We start from the raw sequence: 19,658 nt of genomic DNA, 5'->3' as shown, positions 1-19,658 counted from the left end.
CCTACCCTACCCTACAAAACATTTTTGTCTCCACTTTGTCTCGACTCCTAGAGATGGCTCACATGTTATCACAAGACATATGGGGACAAATTCACGTCAGACTTCTTTTGTCTTTTGCTAAGTGAGATGAAAGGGACAGCTAGGTGATACAGTGCATACAATGCTGGGCCTGCAGTCAGAAAGATTCATCTTCCTGAGTTCAAATCCAGTCTCAGACACTTACTGGCTGTGTGACCCTAAGCAAGTCACTTGACCCCGTTTGCCTTAGTTTCTCATCTATAAAATGAGCTGGAGAAGGAAATGGCAAACCGCTCCAATATCTTTGCCAAGAAAACCCCAAACAGGGTCAGGAAGAGTTGGGCACAACTGAACATGAAGAACAACAAAAATAAAGCCTGGCCAATGGCCCTAACAATTTTGACCCAAAAAAAAAAATTTACCATTACAGATATAGATATAGATGACATAGATATGGATATATAGAGAAATGTAGATGTAGATATGAATAAACATTGTCTATAAATACAGATATATATATAGCATATACAAATGCAGCCATAGATAAATGAGGGACAACTGGGCCTATAATTTCATAAACACAGGAAATTCCCTCTACCAATGCATATCAGAACCTGCTCTGCAACTGATAGTCTTAGAAAGCTGCCTAGAACACTAAAAGATTACTCAAGATCCCACAGACAGGAAGTGCCACCATTTTGACATTGTAATTCCTTGCCACAAAGGCAAAAACTTAACCACCTTTGGGAATCTTCCTGGCTACCTTCCCCTTTCCAATCTAAAGCCATACCTGTTTGTCTGGGTCATATAGGTACAGGACTACAAAAGATGAAACTTCCCTATCCATCCTTGCCTTCTATCCCTTCTCTCTCATCTTTCATTCCTTCTCCTCTCCTTTCTCTTCCTTTTCCCTCCCTGCCCCCTCTCATTTCTTCTATCCTTTCTCTACTCTCATCTCTATTTTTCCCATTCCTTTCTCTTCTCCTTGTCATCTACAAGGATTAAGGAGGATGATAACAGACATGGGGGGGGGGGGACCCAGACCATCCATGGGCTTAATTCTCACCACCCCAACCACTGTTTTTTTCTCTCAAAGCAAGTTCCAAGTTCCCAGGGAAGACTAGCCCCTTAGAAAATGCCTTAGTGTACATCTCTCCTATCACCACCCCCATTAGGACACTAATGCCAAGACTTGGTTCCCTTTTTTATGAGGTGGAGAGTCATGCTGGTTAATTAGGACCTTCATGAAAGGGTCAATATAACCTTCTTGTCATTCCAAAGAAGTAGCTGATTTATGTATTATATTATTCTGATTCCCTTCCTCCTTACTCTAATATCACTGTGATCAGACTAATAATATTTACCAAAGTGGATTAGTTTTCCCTAAAAGTTAATAAGCTGTCCCTGGGACTTGAATGGCTCCTGCCTCCCTTGACACAGAGTCCTGGTAGCCTCTGGCTGCATTGATGTATTCTCTGGTCACCTAAAAGCATAAAAAGTCCCATTGTCATGGAGTCTGGGGTCCTCATGACTAGGTGGATATTTGAAGACCACAAAAGTCACTGCATGCTTGCTCTGCTGATCAGACAGACTCCTGTACAGAGACAGGGAGACTGCACTGGAGCTGTGTCACTGTACCCTTAAGGGTTGCATATCCTTGTTATGTTACAGCTAAGTAAACCTTTTGTTAACTGTCCATCAAACCTAAACTAACAGGGTGACATTATGAGGCCCACCCCTAGCATCTATCCTGCTCTTAACCTGATAGTATTGTAGAATCAAGTCCCCCAAGAGTCATTGGTTATCCCAGCCTTTTTGAAGGGCCATCCTATCAAACATCCTCTACCAATATTAAGGAATCTTTCTAAATGAATATTTTCCTAGAACTTTTCCACTGTAGCCCTTCCCTCCCATCTCTTATTCTTCCAAGAGAAAAATGTTTTTGCCCAAATGTTCCTAGCTAGGGAAGAGAATAAATGTAAAAAATTCTGCTCTGTTTTTAGAGCTAGGAGAAAATATGACAAGTCATGTAGATGGTCTCTACCTGTAATCTGGGGAATGGGCTAGCCCTTGGATTGGCTGTAGGTTTTATGGCCAGACCCCATATTGCTTCTGCAGTTGTTCTAAAAACCCCAAGTCCCTAGGAGGTGAAATTTCAAGGCTGTGGTTATTGGCATTATGAATTGAAAAGGCAGGAAATGCCCTGCATAGCTAACCTCCCTTTCTGATTCCTGCTGGGATCTGGAGCCTGAGGCTTCTCACTAACTCCCTTCTCTCCCTACATCACCCTCCCTCTCTCTGGCTCAAAGCATGTCTGACTAACCATTTAATGGAAGTTAAAAAAAAAAAAGTATGAAGAACCAATTCAGTCCCACAGCTTCTCAGTTTCTATGGACCCAGTTGATATGTTTTATTCTAAAGAGTATGATTTCTGAGAATCACAAAATGTCAGAGCATCCTTCTAAGGGACCTTAAAAATTATCTAATCTGCCCCTTCTCAAGAAGATAATAAGATGTAATTAAAGGAACCTTCAACTTTTGTTTACTTCCTAAAGGCTCTCCATCGTATTTTTTTTTTCCTATCAGTACTTTCATTTCCATAAGATGTACTTTGGGAGGAAGAGAGGAAGGGTGAGGAACTGGGAAATTGATGGAGACAAAGTAGGCAGATTTGAAATGTCAATAGTATAGGGCAGTGATATCAAACTCCAATAGAAACTGGGTGACTAATCCATATATAAGGATCCCTCTAAATGCTAGACATTTGACACTTCTGGAGTAGAGAACTCCCTCTACCAATATGGATCTAAAGCTTTATCTGCAACCTACAGCTAGGTAGCACAGTGGGTGGAGCACTGGGCTTGTAATCAGGAAGACTCAGCTTCCTGAGTTCAAATTTGGCCTCAGACACTTACCAGCTGTGTGACCCTGGCCAAGTCACTTAACCCCATTTGCCTCGGTTTCCTCATCTGTAAAATGAGCTGGAGAAAGAAATGGCAAACCACTCTAGTATCTTTGCCAAGAAAACCCCAAATGGGGTCACTGAGAGTCAGACACAACTGAAAAACTCCTGACTGGTCTTAGAGAGCTGCCTAGGATGCTGAGAATTTAAGTGGCTTGGCAAGGGTCACACAGCTATGATGTGTCAGAGGTGGTAGGATTTGGAATTCAAGTCTTCCTGATGTAATCTAGCTTTCTATCCACTACACCAAACTTATCTTAAACTTTCTCATCGAAAGCCTAAGAAATTAGAGGCACCAAAAAAAGAGTTGGAGTAATACCCTGTAAGACATTTTAAAGCTGCCGATCGGATATTATTTAAATATGTCAAAGAATACCAGCCAACTGGCAGGCAGGGTGATTTTTTTCATTGTTTCAGTGAATGTGCATGAAAGAAGGTTTATTTTCATTTTAAAGGACCATAAGTTTAAGACACACAAATGGCAGAATGGCACGTGGTGCTACTTGTAACCATTTCTCACAATCAGCATTAAATGTGTTTTACATAGGGAAGTGAGGTACACGAGATAACACGGTGATCTATCTGACATTCTGGCCTCGGGGCTCCTCGTCCTGTTCTAGTCTACTGGCTTCCAGCCACATGGTACAGAGAGGAGAGCACAGGCTCCTGAGAGGAGCCAATTGCAAATCCTGCCTATGACGTGTATTACCTTTGCAGCCTTGGACCTAAATGAGAAAATGAGAGAGAGAGAGAGAAAGGAATAAAAGAGAGGAAGAAAGAGAGAAGAGAAAAAGAACAAGAGAGAGGATAAGAAGGAGAATGAGAAAAAGGAAAGGAAAAAGAAAGAGAATAAGAGAAAGAGGAGAGAGAAGATAAGAGGAGGAAGGGAAGGAGAAAGTAAAAGAGAAGGAAAGGGGAGAGGAGGAAGAAGAGGGAGAGGAGGAAGGGAAGGAGGGAGAGGAGGAGGAAGGGGAGGGGGATGAGGGAGATGAGGAGGGAGATGGGTTAGATGGTCTTTAAGGTCCCTTCCAGCTCTATATTTATGATCCTATAACCTAAGTGTCATTGCAACTTTCTGAACCTCAGTTTTCTCAAATTATAAAATAAGAGATTTTAAGTAGATTCAGCCTGCACAACACACTGCCCATGGGCTACTTGCAGACCACCAAAGGATGTCAGGCACCTTGAAAAATGTAGGGTTGCCACTGCACAGTCTCCTATTTGTCACATGACAGGCAGCAACCAACCATCATCAGTCTGTCCCTGGTCTAATCTATGCGCAGACCAAGAAGCTTAGCCTATTTTAATTTTGGCCACTACCTACTGCCAAGTTGTGCAGGTCTGAACCAGATGATCTCTTAGCCCTAGAGCTGTGTCCTAGGAAGTCTTCCCTCTCTTTAGCACCCATCCTCAGCGATGTTCTGGAGCCAGATCTTACTGACTTAGAGCTGAATGTTAAATTTTCAGTGTGAGCATTTACACCTCAGAAATTAGCAAATATTACAAACCAGGGCTTAATTTGTTGTTCTGTTGATTGTTTAGTCTTAAGAAAGTGGTGGAGAAAGTGTTAATATTCATATTAAACTTAAAAATGTGCCTTGCCATGCATTCCCTGCCACCCCCACCCAGGTCTGGTTGTTAAACACTTATCAGAGCAGCCCTGAGTTATTTTACATTTGAGCTCTCCGCTTCTTTGACTATTAAGGCTCCTACTGTCTAATATCTACTAAATTTATTTGGGGCCTTCACAAGACCTTCACTTGTTCAATTCCTTCCACTCAATCTCATCTATTAGGCCCCTGTCTGACTTCCTCTGACTCCCTGCCTAGTCTGACTTTGGATCATCCATCATTTCAGATGAATATGTGTGAAAGAGAGGAACATGAAATATCTAGAAAGGCAGGTTGGAGCTCTTTAAATAAGACAGTTTTAAATAACAGAATGAAGAGTTTATATTTTATGCTACAGGCACCAAAGAGCTGAAGAACTCTGAGCAATGTAGCTATGTGGTCAGCACCTTCGGTGCTTTAGGAAGATTATTTTGACAGTTATGTGGAGGATGGATTGCAAGGAGAGACTCTGGGGCAGCTAGGTGGCACAGTGAATAGAGCCCCGGCTCTAGAGTCAGGGGGACCTGGGTTCAAATACAGCCTCAAACACTTGACACTTAACTAGCTATGTGACCTTAGGCAAGTCACAACCCCAATTGCCTTGCCTTCCCCCTCTCCAAAAAAAAAAAAAAAAGGAGACCCTCTGGGAGAAGGGGAACCAATTAGGAGGCTGGAGAAATAGGGGGATAGATGTAAGAAATGGAGCAATGAGTTACATTGCAACACCTGGCAATTGGTTGAATGTGGTAGGTATGAGGAAGAAGTCAAAGGTAACTGAGGTTAAAACCTGGGGTGGTTCAGAGCATGGTACTACCCTCAACAGAAATGGTTTGAAAGAAATTAGAGGGTAGTTTGGAAGAATTCAGTGAGTTTAGGAGGGATATTTTGATGTTTTGGAGAGAAAATAATCAGTACTGTTGGATATGTTGAATTTGAGATGCTAGGGGACATCTAGGTAAATATCTCCAGTCGGCAATTGGTGGCACAGAATTAGTATTCTTGAGAGAAATGAGTGCTAGATTCCAGATTTAGCAATCATTTTCCTAGGAATAATTTAATCCACAAAAGCTGATGAAAACTCCTAAGAACAGCATAAAAAGAGAGTATAACAGAAGGTCCAGTATGACTCTTGTGTGGGGTTGGATGATGGTCAGACTGGAAGGAGCTAAAGATGATGAGTGTCATGGAAGACAAGTGAGGAGAGGGAGTCCCAAAGTGTCTAGAAGGTCCAGATCTGTAGAGAGATCAAGCAAGATGAGGACTGGAGAAAAGACCATCAGATTTAGCAGTTAAGACCTCATTGGTAACTTTGCAGTGAGTAGTTTTCAGTAAAGTAAAAAACCTGATTCCTAATCTATTATCTGGATTGGCAGCAACCAGGATAGCCTACTCCCTGTGGCTCAGACACATTTTGGGTGGGGAGAGGATCATGGCAGCACTGGTCTTTGTTTCCTATCTTATATTATATTGTAAAGACTTCTTACACTCTGTTGATCTTTTCACTTCAGGCTGTTTCAATTCTAAGAATTGAAAAGATCCTCTAAAATGTTATTTTCTGCCTTACTGCTTCCTTACCATCTCATAAAAAGTAGCTTTCCTTTCCAAGGCTAAAACCTTTAACTGCTTTGAATTTCATCCCCTTCTCTGTGAAAAATCATTTCTCTCTCTCTCTCTCTCTCTCTCTCTCTCTCTCTCTCTCTCTCTCTCTCTCTCTCTCTGTCTCTCTCTGTCTCTGTCTCTCTCTGTCTCTCTCTCTCTGTCTCTCTCTCTCTGTCTGTCTCTCTCTCTGTCTCTCCCCCCTCCCCCCTTCTTCCTCCCTCCTGTAGCAAACATATATCCTTTATCTTGTTCAAGGGAAAAAGGTCAGCACCCTGAACTTCAAATTATACAGGCAGAATTATCAAGACAGAAACAGATCAAGTCCAAAGCTGGGGGGCTCTTCACAACGGCTTCCCAGAATCCATATCAAATCACAGAACACTTCTCAAAGTGAGCCCCAAAACAAAGCTACACATCAGGGCTTGTATAGCCTTCTCCTGGCTCAGAGAATGTAACAACCTTATTGATTCACTGGCCAATCAAGAAGTATCTACTGAAAAACAAGCCTCCCACCCCAGGCTCCAGGTGTACTTTAGCCTAGGGGCAGGGAAGATCTTTAAATTTACATTTCCATTACACCTCCTTCCCCTTCTCTCTCCCTTCCCTCCCTTCCTCTCCCCCTCTCCCTCTCTCCCCTCTCTCTCTGCCTATTTCTCTATCTCTCTCTTTTTTTTTTTGGCTTTTTGGAGGTTAGTTGGGGTTAAGTGACTTGCCCAAGGTCACACGGCTAGTAAGTGCTAAGTATCTAAGGCCAGATTCGAACTCAGGTCCTCCTGACTTCAGGGCCAGTACTCTGTTCACTACACCACCTAGCTGCCCCTCTGCCTATCTCTCTTTGATGTTGAATTTTTCAATTTTTCCTTTTCCCCTGGCTCCTTCCCCTTTGCCTCCCAATATGCACAGTTCTCACCTATCTTGAAGAAATCTCTATTTTGGCCTTGCTAACCCTCTAGCTGTTAGCCTGTGTCTTTCCTCCTTTTCACTGACAAACTTCTCAAACAAACAGTCTATATACATTGCCTACATCATCCCTTCTTCCCCTAAAATCTAGCTTCTATCTCCACTATCCTATGAAAATTGTTCTCTTAAAAGTCACCAAGCACCTACTATTTGTCAAACTTCTTTGACTTCTTCACAGCATTCACACTCACAGAATGAGTATTGCTCATTCCCTCAGTTAGTCAACAAACATCTTTTAAGGCATATTTTGTGCCAGGAACTATGCTAAGCACTGGGAATTCAAAGAAAGATAAAAACAATGCCTGCCTTTGAGGAGTGTACATTTTAATGGGGCAAGACAACTGAAAAATAACTAGGTGTGCACATAGAAGATGGAAGGGAATCTGAGAGGGGAAAGCAGTAGCAACTAGGAAGACCAGGAAACACTGCTTGAAGAAGTTGAAAATTTATATTCTCTCCTTCTTTGACTTTCTTGATAGTATATTTTTCCTCATTCTCCTGCTAACTCTAATATGATGAGGATCTTAACCTGGAGTCCACAGACCTTGAAGGGGTTCATGCATAAATTGCAGGGGGCCCATGAACTTGGATGGGAAATAAAACACATCTTTCTTTTTGCTGACCTCTGTCTGAAACTTAGCATCTCCTTTCATTATGAATGTAGATAACAAACATTACTCTAAGATAGGATCCATTAACTTCATCAGATGGATCCATAGATCCCAAGAGAACTATGAGCCAAAAAAGTCCCTATGCTAAATGTTTAACCTTCCCTTTTTACGTTCTCTCCCTGAGAAATCACTTCTATTCTGTTGGGTGCAATGACTACATTTTTTTAACTAAATTTTATGTTTATTTTTAGTTTACATCATTCATTTCCACAAGATTTTGAGTTACAAATTTTCTCCCCATCTTTCCCCTACCCACCACCCCAAAACAGCGATCCCACTGTATACCACCTCCCCTAATCTGCTCTTTCCTATATCCTCCCCCGTACACCCTCCAACTTTCCAGTAGGACAAGATGGATCTCCATACCCCAGTGCCTGTATATCTTATTTCCCAGTTGCATGTAAAAAAAAAAATTTTTTTTAACATTTTATTTTAAAACTTTGAATTCCAGATTCTTTCCCTTCTTCCTGCATTACCCACCCTTACTGGGAAGATAAGCAATTCAATATAGGTTGTACATGTGTAGCTACACAAAAGATTTCCATAGTAGATATACTGTGAAATATTGACTATATTTCTCTCCATCCTATCCGCCCCCCCCACTTGTTCTATTCTCTACTTTGACCCTGTTCCTTTTCAAAAGTGTGTGCTTCCAACTTCCCTCCCCCCCAACCTGCCCTCCCCTCTATCATCCCCCCTTTCATCCTCTTCCCCCCCTACCCTCCTGCAGGGCAAGATACCCTATTTAATGTATATGTCATTCCCTCCCTAAGCCAAATTCAATTAGAATAAGGATGACCCATTCCCTTTTGCCTTCCTGTTCTTCCCCTCCATTATAACAGTTTTCCCTTGCCTCTTCTATATGGGATAATTTAGCCCATTCTGTCTCTCCCCATCTCTTCTCATTATATTCCTCTCTCACCTCTCAATTTCACCTTTTAAGTATCATCCCTTCCTATTGAACTGGTCCTGTGCCCTCTGTCTATGTATACCTCTAGACATATATACACATATTCACATATGTATTCATATGCCCATATACCCTCCTATGTAGACATATGTATGTATGTATACATATATACATTTATATTCCTTTCAACTTTTCTCATACTGAGAAAAGTTTCATAAGTTACAATTATCATTTTTCCATGTAGGAATGTATATAGTATGACTTTGATAAGTTCCTTATGATTTCTTTGCCCTCTTTACCTTCTCATGCTTCTCTTGCTTCTTGTATCTGAATGTCAAATTTTCTATTCAACTCTGGTTTTTTCATCAAGAATGCTTGAAAGTTAGGGGCGGCCAGGTAGCACAGCAAGTAAGAGCACTGGCTCCAGTGTCAGGAAGACCTGGAGATCAAATCCCGGGCTCAGACACTTAGCACCCACCCAGAAATACCTGACCATGTAACCTTGAGGAAGTTACTTAACCCCGATTGCTTTAAAAAAAAAAAAAAGAATGCTTGAAAGTCCTCTATTTCATTGAATAACCATATTTGCCCCTGAAACATGATACTCAGTTTTTCTGGGTAGGTGATTCTTGGTTTTAATCTGTAGCAGCAAGCACCCCAAGCGTCCTCAGGGTGGCTGCCCATACAGGTTCTTGGATCTGCTTTGTTAAAGGAAAGCAACTCAAAATGGGTTAACAAGCTTACTTTAATCAGTCAGACCATATATCGTTTACCTTGTTCAGGGGAAAAAGGTCAGCACCCTGAACTTCAAAGTATACAGGCAGAATTGTCAAGACAGAAACAGATAAAGTAGATGTCCAACCATTACATCCATACCAAATCAACATCTGGGTTTCAACATCTGGGTTTTTCAAAGCCGGGGGGCTCTGGACAATGGCTTCCCAGAATCCATATCAAATCACAGAACACTTCTCAAAGTGAGCCCCAAAACAAAGCCTCACATCAGGGCTTATATAGCCTTCTCCTGGCTCAGAGAATGTAACAACCTTATTGACCCACTGGCCAATCAAAAAGTATGTACTGAAAAACAAGCCTCCCACCCCAGGCTTCAGGTGCACTTTAGCCTAGGAGTAGGGAAGATCTTCCAAATTTGCATTCCCATTACATAATCCCAGCTCCATTGACCTCTGGAATATCATATTCCAAGCCCTCAATGTAGAAGCTGCCAGATCCTGTGCTATCCTGAATGTGTTTCCACAGTATGCAAATTGTTTCTTCTTGGCTACGTATAATATTTTCTCCTTGATCTGGGAACTCCGGAACCTGGCTATAATATTCCTAGGAGTTTTCTTTTTGGGATCTTTTTCAAGAGGTGATGGGTGGATTCTTTCAAACTCTATTTTGCCCTCTGGTTAGAAAACATCAGGGCAATTTTCCTTGAGAATTTCTTGAAGGATGATTTCTAGGTTCTTTTTTTTTTTATCATGGCTTTCAGGTAGCCCAATAATTTTAAAATTATCTATCCTGCATATATTTTCAAGGTCAGTGATTTTTCCAATGAGATATTTCACATTGCCTTCTATTTTTTCATTTGTTTGAATCTGTTTAATAGTATCTTGATTTCTCATAAAGTCACTAGTTTCCATTTGCTCCAATCTAATTCTGAAGAAATGATTCTCTTCAGTGAGCTTTTGAGATTCTTTTTCCATCTGGCAAATTCGGCTTTTTAAGACATTATTCTCCTCATTGGCTTTTTGAGCCTCTTTTGCCATTTGAGTTAGTATATTTTTTAAGGTGTTATTTTCTTCACTCAGGTTATTGACTCTCTTTTCGTGATTTTCTTGCATTGTTCTCATTTCTCTTCCCTATTTTTCCTCCACTTCTCTTATTTGATTTTCAAAATCCTTCTTAAGCTCCTCTATGGCCTGTAATCAATTCATATTTTTCTTGGAAGCTTTTAGTGCAGGAGTTGTGACTTCGTTGTCTTGATTGCTGTGCTTGCTTTGCTTCCTTTGCTTGCTCATGTTGCCACTCAATTACTTGACTTTTGAGCTTTTTGCCACAGTAGAACTCTGCTTCTAGAGAGGAGAGCTTTGTCTCAAATCACCAGGGTTTTCACAGCTGCCAGAGCTATTAGTTTGCTGCCCTCTCTGAAACCTCCACACGCTCTGGTTCACTGGTCACACACCCCAGGACCTCCACCCTAGATAGCAATCCAGATCCAAGCAGGTTAAAGCAAGAGTGACTACACCTCAGAATGGTTGCTTGGTCCGCCTACAATCTGCAGATCAGGAGCTCTGAAACAGCTACACAGTGGTGGCTACATGGCTGCCACACCTCAATTGCTTATCCCTGGGGTGGGGGTGGGGGGGCAGTGGCCAGAGGCCAGACTGCACTCCTGGACCCCCTGTTCCCAAAGCCCACTGACCTCTCACTTTGTCCTTGGCACTTATGGGTTGATAATTCTGGAAACTGCCACAGCTGCTGGTGATCCCCTCTCTTTAAGTCCCTCCAGTCATGGCTGGTCAGGCCTCCCTGGGGCTAAAACCATGGGCTCACGCAGGGCTGGGCTCTGCTCCCAGTACTGCAATGGACCCTTCCTTTCCACCTGCTAAGCTGTCTCCAGTGGGAGGTTTGTTTCTCTCTGTCACTTTGTGGGTTCTGTAGCCCTAAATTTTGTTTAGAATCATTTTTATAGGTATTTGAGGTAGTTATGGGGGGAACACAGGGAATTTTCCTGCTTCTATACCATCATCTTGGCTCCTCCCCCCAATGACTACTTTTATACAGCATTTTTTAAAATCAGGACTTTTCCTAATTCTAATCCTATATGAGAGACAGTGTGGTATAGTGAATAGAGCACTGGACTAGAAATCAGGAAGACCTGGTTTCAAACTTTACCTCTGGGCCTCAGTTTCCCCATCCATAAAATGAAAGGATTGGACTAGATATCCTCTGGTGTCCCTTCCTGCTGTAAATCTATGACCTTATAATCTCCAGTCTCCTGTGGATATTTCATTTGTGAAAGCCTCACCACCTTAAACTAAGTATGCTTAAAACCAATCTCATCATCTTCTCCACTTCTGCCAGTGATGTTATCTTGCAAATCAATCAACAAATCTCCACTGAGAATTTTCTAAGTGCAACCAATCAATCAACAGGTATTTACTAGACATGGGGCTGTTATCTGTGGAAGAGCACCAATGACATCACCAAGCGATGTCTTCACCCATTCATGGATTGGATTTAAGTGAGGCAGAGCTGCATGGTCATCAGCCTCACTGTCTCTTCCAGCATCATCAAAGTCCAGTGGCAGGACAAAAATCAGCATGACTCATGGTGGCCCAGGGTGCAATGGGATACAATGCAGGCTGTTAGTCACCCCGAGTTGAAATTTCACAGCATTATCAAGCTCCTCCTTTTCCCTCAGACCCAACAGACAATGAGTCACCAAGTCCTATCCACACTCTCTTTCAGCCTGAGTAGTTTCCTTGTCTCAATTCTTACCACCTACAATCTTCTTTGCCCCATGCTGTCATATTAGTGTTCTTCAAACACTACTTTCTAAATGTTATAAAACATCAAATAGGACAACAAAGTGGCACAGTGAATAGAGCACCAGGCCTGGAGTCAGGACAATTCATCTTTCTGAGTTCAAATCTGACCTCAGATACTTCCTAGCAATGTGACCCTGGGGAAGTCACTTAACCTTGTTTGACTCAGTTCCCTCATCTGCAAAATAAACTGGAAAAAGAAATGGAAAACTACTACAGTATCTTTGCCAAGAAAACCTCAAATGGGGTCATGAAGAGTAGGATATAACTGAATAACAAAACATCAAATGGCCCATGCCTCCAGGATAAAGTCAAAACTTCTTAGCATAGGATAGGATGGGATGGGATGGGATGGGATGGGATGGGATGGGATGGGATGGGGTGGGATGGAGTTGATAAAGACAATTAGGCATTTTAGAAGAGTTAGGAAGAGCAACCAAGCAGTTGCATGAAAAGGAGCATGGGTTTCCTTCCTCCTGAAGTATAACACATGCTTTGAACCTATCCTATAATCCTGAAAAGATGGTAGAGATAGAGACTGGACCTGTGATTTTATTAGTATAGGGGACTCCCAAATGAAGATATCTCATTACCTTCTCTGCAGTTTATGTTAAGACTTGCTTAGGACACTGAGAAGTTAAGGGACTTACCCATAGTCACACAGTCATAGAAATCAGAGGCATAACTCGAAACTAGCTCCTTCTAGCTCCAAGTCTAGCTCTCTCTCCCCTGTGCCATGATGCCTCTGGAAAGACAGAAGAAGAGGGAAATTCTAATTATTTTAAATTCATGAAACATGATTTTAAAGTAATATCTGTAATCTTAATTCACAAAGTTTAAAAATTCTAGATAAATCAGGGGGGAAATAGAGTTAATCTGACTGTTGGGCATTATGTAGGCAAAGTATCTACATGTCTATCTACTAGATTTCATTCAACTATTTTGTTTAAACTCCCTCAAACAGCCAGATTGGCTGAATTTTCACCTCACTTGTCTAGATCACTTGGGACCAGGAAACGCAACCTTGGATCTATGCCTACTCAGCCAGATTGCTTCTGTGTCAACATCAATTGACCCACTGGACTCATTTTACTTAATTGACCAGTGGATTTAGTCCAACAAGTGGTTTGACAGATTCTTTAACTGGCCTGATGGGTGTATCTGGCTGAGATGACTATGTCAACTGAATACTTTGGCTTCATGTAGGCTCAGACTCAGTTTTCTGAGCCACCTGCAAATAGCTTTACCTAGAAAGAAGGACAGTCTGTCTACACAAGTACTTCTCTGTTGTAGGAGAACTGGTTAGGGCATATGGCCACATTTGGACGTGGCACAGACATGCCCGCCATAGCAACATTTGTGTTGGCAATACTTAGAGCTGAAATGACTTACCCACCTATGCTTTAGAGGCTGGGACTTCATAATTATTGCAATGTTTCAGTTGTAGTACCAAATGACCTCACTGACAGCCTAAAAATAGAATCACAGATCGAGGTGTTGGCTGTGTTGGCAAAGGGAGGACCAGAAAAGACTTCAGAGCTCTCAGAATCCCTGTGGCAGCAGAGCTGAGGTACTGGGCTAGGGTTTGATGGGTGGGGCCATGGTTTCAAATAGGGGCCAGGCTGTTTCAAATATGCACAAGGACTGGACTGTTAGAACCCCGGTATCTTTCCTCCTCATCACCAAGCTAAAATAGAGATTTTTGACCCAATGATTCCTCCCTAACCTGAGAAGAAACGTAATGATATTCAATTCAATTCAGTGTCTAATATGTAGCAAGTATGGTACTGTAAAAGGTACAAAGATACCCTGATCACAATCAGTGTACAGTCTCCTGGGGGAGACATGTATACAAATCATAGTTATGTAAATGAGAACATAAGAGGTAGAAGATAAAATAAGAGGATATTAAGAATAATTGATTGATTTAAGAGGTTACTTGAGTCAAGGAGGATCAGGAAATCTCTTTGAGAGCAAGAAGTATCTCACTTTTGTAGTTTAAGCTCCCAGTATCTGGCATATAATTAGGTTTTGGGTTGGTTTTTTTTTTTTTTTTTGCTTTTTGGAGGGCAATTGGGGTTAAATGACTTGCCCAAGGTCACACGCCTAGTAAGTGTGTCGAGTGTCTGAGGCCGGATTTGATCTCAGGTCCTCCTGACTCCAGGGCCAGTGCTCTATTCACTGTGCCACCTAGTCACCCCCATATAATTAGCTTTTATAAGTACCTCTTCATTCATTTATTCAGGAAAGAGAAAATTTGGGGTATTGTTACTCTCACAGTCTTATACCATAATGGTAATTATTTAACCTCTCTGAGCCTCAGTTTCTCTGCCTACAGATCAAAAGTATTAGCTTCTGAAGGAGCCGGACTTAATGTTAGGTGTGATATATAGGCAATTGCCTTTATAATATGACTTGAGGGATGGCTAAAAGGCCACCACCCAAAAATATCTTCCCTATTCCAATTTCCCTACTTCATCATAAATTCTACCATTAGAAATTCATTCTTTGCTTACTTTTAGTTTTTTAACTATAAATAACTTATAGAAGGAATAATATGTTGATCAAGTAAATGAGCTTTTCTGCTACTCCCTCATGATAGCAATCAATAAAGAGTTGACCAAGGGAGTGGCACTTTAATGGGAGACTGGGGAAGTAGGCAAAGAATTTTGGTGCACAAGACACTTTCTGGATAGGGCAGGTATTTGTCAAGTAGCAGTTTTCAGGGGACCAGTTTTAGGGAACAGTTAATAATGGTTTTTAATTAACTCATCAACTGTTTATATGTGTGACCTGGAAGTCTACCAAGTCAATAAATCAATTACCTCCCCCTTAAGTGATCAGATGCTTTGTTCTGATACCATAACCAGTTAAGAACATTTCCCAATTGAACCAATCATGGGCTTTAGAGTACAATAGGGTAATGCTTTAATCAGGTTATATGTCTTTGAGAGCTATTTGCATGAACAGGAGTGGTGCTGCATAGGAAGTGTGTTCAGACTGGTTGAAAAAACTTGGTCATGCCTCCTGGGCCATCTATAAGATAAAAAAGCCAGTTCAGAACATTGAAGATAAGCCCATCTGGCAAGTAAAATGGGGGAAGCCTTCTTGCCACCCCCTGAGAAGGCATTGCTTGGAGTGGGGAAAGAAGAGCCCCAGCTTCAGCCTCAGGCTCAGTTTCCTGCCCTACCCCTCTTGCTTTGGTCAGAGGAAGACCTTGGGAACTTAAGAGTGTCAAAGGACCTAGGCTTTCTATCAGCATCCTTGAAGTATCCTTGGAACAGTAGTAACCATAAGCAGTGCCTGCATTGGGAGCCAAGGATTGACTAGACAGAAAATAGTAAAGGAGATTCAAGTCGCCACTAAAAAAAATCTAAGAGAGTACTAAAACAAGTCATGGGGGAACTTCTTGGGAGGGTGGGAGACTTCACGTGTAGCCCACAAAAAGGAAAAAGGACTTCCACCAGCCAGGATTTGAGTTAGCCCTCTGGTAGATGGCTCACCAAACTTTCTGTCTGTATTGAAGGGAGAGTATGTCACAAACTTGAGGGGGGAGAGGGAAGCTGGAGGAGGGGAAGTATTGGCTGTTCTCACTTGAAGTAAATACTTAGTGGATTATGAACATTATCTCTGTAGTTATATCTTTCATAATCTTGTTTATGTAATGTAAGTCTAAAGGATGTACAGACCCCATCAACTTGCTTGGTTGATATAGCATCTCCACAGAGAGGAACTCACTTTTGGGAAAATAATGATGAAACGTAAGGGAATGACATGACAAAACTGTGTACCATGTGTAGACATTCCTTAACTGGAATGGTCAGCTAACCATGGGGTAGAAAGGAGGCTCTTGGATTGGACATTCAAAATGGCCTATCAGCATCAACCACAGCCTCTTGGTTTCATTCACATCTGGCGGAGCTCAGCAAATCTTTCATAATATCTGGTGACTAATCATACAGTAAAGGGGAAAGCTTTCGATCCTTCTCTCCTCTGAGGCCATATGGCCCTCAAGACACAGGCCCTGGTCCTTGGTTTTTCTGTTTATTTTTTCTACTGTAGAATAGAGATAAGTCATTAAGGTGGAACAGCAGATAAAATACTGGGCCTGGAGTCAGGAAGAATTGAGTTCAAATTCAACTTCACTCATTTACTAGCTAGGTGACCCTGGGCAAATCACTTAACCTCTATTTGCCTCAGTTTCCTCATCTGTAAAATCAGGCTCATAATAGTACCTACCTCCCAGGGTTGTTGTAAAGATCAAATGAGATATTTATAAAGCACTTAGGACAGTGCCTGGTACATAGTAGGAATTATATAAATGTTAACTATTATTATTCTTAAAGAGACTGTAAGTTTATGACTTTGTCAGTTCAAAAGGTTATCCTTAGAGTACCATAGCACCCTGTCACTCTAGAACCTGGTTTCCAGGCTGTGTTACAACCAACCCAGCATCAATGCCTAGAAGAACAAAAAGTAGACTTCTAGACCCAGGTCACTGTTACCTAAATTGAAGACTCATACAGCAGTGATATACCTTCAGAAATGAACTTGATGGGACCAGTGCTATGTAGAGACTCAGCTCAGTCTTAAGACTTCTCCTCAGAAACTAAGGCAGCATAAAAGAGAACGTGATGCCGAGGTGTTTGTGGAGAGAAAACACGTATTTCTTCAATGCGTGTTTGTAAAATCTAATTGATGTTAAATGGTTAAATGAACTGAGATGCTAGTCACAGGCCCCTAAAATGGAGGGAACACCAGCCACTGGGGGCTGTCATCTAGCAGATGGCATTAGGAAGAGACACTCCAACCCCTCAGGGTACCCTAGAACCTTTAGGCCTGGGAGAAAGATGCAGCCTGCTGAGCTCTGGAAGAGAAGGCCAGGGAACCCTTGTCACATTCACCTTTAATCTATGAATGGAAGACACTGTCACAGAGAAGAGCTAGATTTTGTTCTACTAAATCAAATCCTTCTTAAGATCAAGAAACAGTAAGCCCAGTAGCATCTTCCATTCTCTACACCTCCATCGGTCAAATACATGACCATAAAATGTGATCTGATATATCAAAGCATTTGTGGAAATCATCTGTGCTTTTATCAAGGTTAGCCTTAAAATGTGCATAGACCATTCTCAGAGAGACCTCTTTTGATACATGAAGAGAGCAGCCATGTGTGTCCATAGGGGCCAGTGGGTGTCGCCTCTTTTGCTTTTTTTTTTTTTAATAGCATTGTCTATAATCTTTTCCATACTTTTGGAACCTTATTATCTTTTCTTGCTACCTCTTTTTAAACTGCCTTTGAAATGTTGTCAACTTAATCATGGATTTTTTTCTAGATTTGGTCAAGTTCAGTCACTTTTCATGATGTCCCAACAAATCTGAGAGATTCTAATGAATTCATGGACTCTTACTATGTTGCAAAAGGGCACTAGTGTGCTTTTCTTTCCCATTCTCTGCCCCATACTCAAGACTGTAGTGAGAAACAAGAGGAGATGTATGATGCCAAAATTTCCCATGACTTAAGTTACCCACCTTTGGAAACTATGGCAATATACTGCAAATAGCAGATAATAGCAGTAGAAGAAAATGACTCCTTAGCTCATCATAAATTAGCTGCAGACATAGAAATGGTTAAGTAAAGGACAAATGGTAGATTGGAGACTTGGACCAGATGTCTGACCAGATGAAAAGAACACACAAGTTGGGTCTTGACTCCTTGGGGATGGAAACTGAAGTAATTACCCATATTCCTCACCCACTACTTCCTTATTTGCACCAGTTCTCTGATTTCCTCTAAGATCCATTAGCTAAAGGACTGCAAAAGCCAGATCCTTAAGTCCTTACCCAATCAATCATTGTGTTTTTATTGAGCACCCAGCACATTCCTGACACTGCCTAGGGGGCAATCTTTGATGAGTTTATAGTCTAGTTGGGAAGATCAGCCTAAAACATAGCTAATATTACAAAATAATAACAATAAAATAATTGTAATACAAAAATAATAATATTATAAAATAAATAGCTGCCACTGGGCAGCTGGGTAATACAATAGCTAGAGTGCTGGACCTGGAATCAGAAATATGAGTTAAATCCAACTTGAGAACCTTACCAGTTGTGTGACCCTGGTCACTTACATTCACTGTGACTCAGTTGCCTCATCTATAAAATGGGGATAATAATAGCAACTCTCTCCCAATGGTTGTTACAAGGATCAAATGAGATAATATCTGTAAAGCATTTTGTAAAGTGTCAAATATAAATATTTTTGAAATGTCAAATGTAATATAAATATATTTATATAGGCATAAATAAGTAAATAAAATTAACATGAGTAAAAGAGGGAAAAATGAAGGACAAATTATGCTGTTTATAAATACAAGTTGGGAATTCAGAGAGAGAAGATAAAAGGTGTTCTATCCTCTGTAGCAGTATAGAAAAATAAAATTTTTAAAATAAAAATAAATGTTAAATCAAATAATTTTAAATCCAATAAAAATTTTAAATCCCAATCATTTAGATAGATAGAAAAGATAGTCACATAGTCATAGCCCATGGGGACTGGAAAAAGGGCAAAAGGCACTGACCAGAAGTTCCAGTTTTGGGCACTCCTTGATCTAGGATACTTCTAAGTAGGGATGTGCTGGAGCCAGCCCATGCAACTCTCCAGAGAGCTGATTATTAAATTTTCAGTGTGAGCATTTATACCATAAAAGTTGACAACTTCTACAAATTGGGGCTTGATTTATTTTGTTAACAGTCCAGACTAAAGTGAAGTGAATAATAAGCATTTAGTTCTTTATAAATACTATCTCATTCAATCCTCACAATAACCTTTCAAGGGAGATGCTATTTATTACTATCCAAATTTTACAGCTGAGTAAACTGAGGCAAATAGAGGTTATATGATTTGCCCAAGGTCATCCAACTAGTGTCTGAGGCTGGATTTGAACGCAGATCTTCCCAACTCCAGGCCCAATGCTATAGAGCACATTGTACTCCCTACTCAAGAAAGTGATAGAGAAAATGTTTAAAAAAAAAAAACATATCAAACTAAATTGTGCTCCGAGTACATTTTTTTTCAGCATACCACTGCATTAGGTTACTTATGAACATTTGTTATCTTTATTTCTCATAAGATAATAAATTTAGGCCTTACAAGTCCTAGAGGCCAATTCATCTCCCCCATTTTACATATAAGAAAGCCAAGGCCAAGAAACTTGCCAAGGCTCACATAGCTAATAAGTGTCTGAGGTGAAATTTGAACCCAAGTCTTTCTGACTCCAAATCTAATACCCTATTCACAATACCATGATGCTTCCCATCAGTGCTTCTCTCTCTTTCTCTCTCTCTCTCTCTCTCTCTCTCTCTCTCTCT

Source organism: Petaurus breviceps, unplaced genomic scaffold, assembly GCF_028583685.1.
Source record: "Petaurus breviceps papuanus isolate PSGF00001 unplaced genomic scaffold, PetGlider_PUasm1.0 181, whole genome shotgun sequence".
Taxonomy (NCBI): domain Eukaryota; kingdom Metazoa; phylum Chordata; class Mammalia; order Diprotodontia; family Petauridae; genus Petaurus; species Petaurus breviceps.
Note: the sequence above shows the minus strand (reverse complement) of the source record.